Source organism: Olea europaea, chromosome 1 (assembly GCF_002742605.1).
Source record: "Olea europaea var. sylvestris chromosome 1, O_europaea_v1, whole genome shotgun sequence".
Taxonomy (NCBI): Eukaryota; Viridiplantae; Streptophyta; class Magnoliopsida; order Lamiales; family Oleaceae; genus Olea; species Olea europaea.
Window position 1 is genome coordinate 26,943,171 of NC_036237.1, and position 4,415 is coordinate 26,947,585.

Here is a 4,415-nt window from a genome sequence, read left to right on the forward strand (position 1 = left end):
TATTGATGAAAAATATGTGGCTAAAAAATAATGAAATTTTTTGGAATTGTATGTAATATTATTTTACTAAAAAATGTGTGATTGAAATGATTTCAAGTCACTATTTAAGAATTTATTTATTTTTTTTTTGAAAAAATGTGGCTCAAACAGGGGCCAGGTGTTCTTTCGAAAGATAGAAGCATTCAGAATTCTAGACGGAAACCATCGTTAAAGACGAGAAGTGTAAATTAATTAAATATTGAAGATAAAAATACCCGAAAAAGTTGAGACATAAGTACAATCATAAGAAAAGTTTTAGAACTTCAATGCAAGGAAATGCGAAGCAATAGCCTGCAAAATAAATAAAATTTAACGATTATGAACACTTGTTTTTGTTGAATTGAACTGTAGCACAAATGTTTGCATTTTTGCAAATTTGGCTCCACTCCACACTTGCCAACCTCCCATCATTAAAATCCAATCACAGTTCTAGAAATATAAAAATGCCCATCGAACATGAAAAAATTTAAATCAGAAAGCATAATAATTATGTCTGCAATTTGGTTACAAGTTGTGAAAATAAAATAAAAATAAGTTTCGACTAGATAGATTCAATAGGACAAAGAATGTTGTGAATACTACGGTTAACACATTATTTAAGGAACATGGACGGAATACTAATGTCGGATATTGTTTCAGGCATAAATTATTTTAATTATTTTTAGAGAGCAATCATGTTTGTGGTAAGATATTTCAAATGATTTCAATACATAAAGAATAAATATACGTAAAACATTGTACGATTTTGGAAATCACAAGTTATAGTGTTAGACTTCGATTTCATCCACAAATCAAAGCAATCAAACAATAATCGATAAGGAACAAAAAATAAGAACGTCAAAAGATTATGTCAGAAGATCTGGATTTTCGCAACAATGGGTTACTTCCTCCACTTAAAGTGAATATGACTTCGATGATATACCAATTTCTAATTACATCCAGTACAAGCCACTTAAAGCATCGCCGCAAACGAAAACCTTGGGTTTCGAAATACTCAATCTCTAACAATATATTGCACACAACTTTTAGAAAGAGGAAACGAGACGAAAACGGCCTCGTAGAGATAGAAAATGAGGTTCGACATAACCCTAGAGGTTTAATGTAGAAAACGTGGTGCTACAATTAAAAGTTTATCAAAGATTACTACTAATATTCAATTACTTTTCTTATACTGCTGTTTTCGTCAATTGTTGAAAAAGTAAACGTAAAAAGGAGGAAAAACAAAATGGTTTGATATACCAAACCTTTGTACTATATTTCAATATATTTGTCGTCCAACCATCGACTAGATGAACAAAAATTTTGTATTTGTAACATCATCGTTATATTCGAATAGAATTGGTTCAATATGAATATCACTGAATTGCCTATTAGACACAAGAATTTTTCTTAATATTCTTCAACGTAAATTTTCAGTATTATTTTGTAACGTGATTGTAAATAAGATACGGATTGTTTCTTTATAATTCTATGGAGGTAAGACTCATCCCATTCTTGTATTTTTTTTTTTTCAATATTAATACTTTTTTATGAATTAATGCCGAACTCCACATTCACTTGTCGATATTTGCATTGAATCAATAGGTTGTCAATTTAACTAGATATCTATGAGCCCCCCGGGGCACATCCAAGTTGGCGGAACAATCACATTGGGGGGCTCTGGAACCAAGCGTGGGAGTTCGATTCCTGGAAGGCACAACTTGGAAGGCAAGTTGCTATAAGACAGTGAAGAGGTTCCCTTTGGGGAAGGAGTAAAAGCCGTGTGGGAACCTGGTAACCAACAAGGGCACATCCCGCGATTTACCTCCCTGAGCTGCTGAGGGGCCGGAGGTTCAGGGACGAGGATATAGTCTGGCGCAAGCTGGGACACCTCGTTAAAAAAAAAAAAAAAAAAAAAAAAACCTAGATATCTATGAGATTATTTTCTATTCAGTTGTGTCTTGTTTCAAAATTTATTTCCTTCAGATCATATAAGAGTTCGTGAAAATCTTAAGTGACAAGACTAAGAAACCTTTAAAGATTTCGTGCTTCATTTTTATTTGTCCTAAGTGTCATATATCGTACGTCGATTGATTGACGATCACCAAAACGAATATTGTGAGGAAGTTTGACTTGATCGTTTTGTCTTATATTTGTTAAACAAACACAGTCCATATTAATTATGTCCTATGTCCTTCGTATCTGCTAAGACACAGCAGTGGGTCGAAGGACCACTAATGACAGCATCAATCAGGAATAGGGGGCCCAAAATTTCGTGCAATTGGCCTGCCTATTCACATTATCTTTTGACCGGAGCATTTGCCTTCCTGAACCTTCAATTTTTCTTTTTTTTTTTTTTTTTGTTGGCGCCAACAAAATAATAATAATAATAAAGAAAAAATGATTCGAATTCATGTTTGGGAAGTAAATATAATTTAATCATTTATGGTCAATACAGTGGTAGCAGACGGAGTGATGCAATAGAGAAGCTAGATTTATAAATAGTAGTCACTATCGACCAGTATCTTAAAACTGAATACAAACGTCTCATTTTGAGAAAATGGTATGTCAATAAGCATAGGGGTTATGTTACGGGACCATGTGGGACTGGTTATTTGTTATTTACTCAAGATCAGATTTGGGAGTTTTTCGTCCAAAAGACGCTAAAGCTATCGTACTTCACGTGGGATTGTTGCAAGCCACATAATCATCATATCGAGATTGGTATAGTTGAATGCATAGTTATAAAAATTGGCCCGGCCCGAACAGTCGGATTGTGAAACCGATGGTCCATAGACTGCCGAGTTAGATTACATTCTCCAAATGCAATTGAATTGGTCAAAGCCCGGATCAACCGACCAGTTGAACGATTCTTTATTGAACTTCAAAATGTAGAAATCAAATTTATAGGTTGCAAAGAATTGAACCTTCAACCTTTAACTAAGAAGAGCAAGGCCAAACCATAATATTTTCTAAAAATATTTTGATTGAAAAAGATTAAATGATATAATGAAAATGGAAATAATATAATTTTTGTAAATTTAACATACAAAATTATAATATCAAAACGTAATCATTGTTGCTAACATGAGTTCAAAATATCAATAATTTAAATATATAAATTAATGACAAATTACTCTGAAATTTTAATTTTATGTAAAAGAGAAAATTTTATATACAAAATTCTTTAAAATATTTTTAAGCAATGACTCACTGGTTCAACCAGTAACCAGATGACCCGTACCTCAATCAGGTCGATGCTTGGATCGGGTCTAATAACTATGTTTGATTGGTTGAATGTGATGCTCTACAAGTAATTCAAAATTTAAAATATGATTTTAGCCCTATGGCATTGAAAATAGGTTTGAGAGAATATGAATTACCAAAAAATTATTCAAAACTACAAAGCCAATATGTAACTGTATAAATTTATTAGCATTATTAATATTCTGATTAGTCACATGACAGTTTTGCGGAGTTATCCTCGTCAGTTAATTTAGTTCCAAATGCCACAACTTTCAATCCTTTATTCTTTGAAATTCTTCAAAGAAATGATTGCAAAGTGAGCGAGCACCAAAAATCAGAATTATAATCTAAAAATGGATGTCGGCGACTGGATTAGGGAGTAGAAGAACAAGAAGAAGTCTCACTTTCTCTCTTTATGTGTGCCATCGAGCAGGTTCTTTCAGTTGTCCCGATCGATACCACCTAGATCTTTTATAAAAATATGGTTATTTTCTTTGTCTTGTTCAGTCCCTGAACTTTCGATCCTATGCAATCAAGTTCAAAGCTTTTAAACGAAATAGCAAATGGATCGAGTCAGACCTACACAATTTGAGTTCTAATAATTTCATCAAACCAGTCCAAGACCGTACGATTAGTATGTATACTCACTCCACTGAAGATACGAGACTCCGCTCTCAAGATATATAAAATCAAATAAGTAATATTATTTCAATTCTTGTAATTACATTATCTACTCCCCAATGTTATGTCTTACCTCGTCAAATAATTAGATTTGGGCTAAGATAGCTTCACCCTTCTAATTATTATTATTATTTTTTCTACTTAAGCTCCAATGTTCTCTGTGATCGAATCACGTAAATTGTTTAGTTGTCACTTTACTGGGTGATGGTTTCTGAATGTCAATGCTTGCTAAGTACATTGCTTGCCTTGATTTTTCAACATACTCCGTATTTGACCATATTTATTGATCGCACTCATCAACATATCAAAGACCCTCGACCTTAAAATAGCAAACATTGTCTCGTCGTTGATTTAGGTAATTTATAATGCTTTTCATGGAGTTAAATTTCTTCAAATAGTTATTCTATGTAAAATTAACAACACATATTGGTTATATCCAGTACACTTCCAAATGTACCAAGTTCGCTATT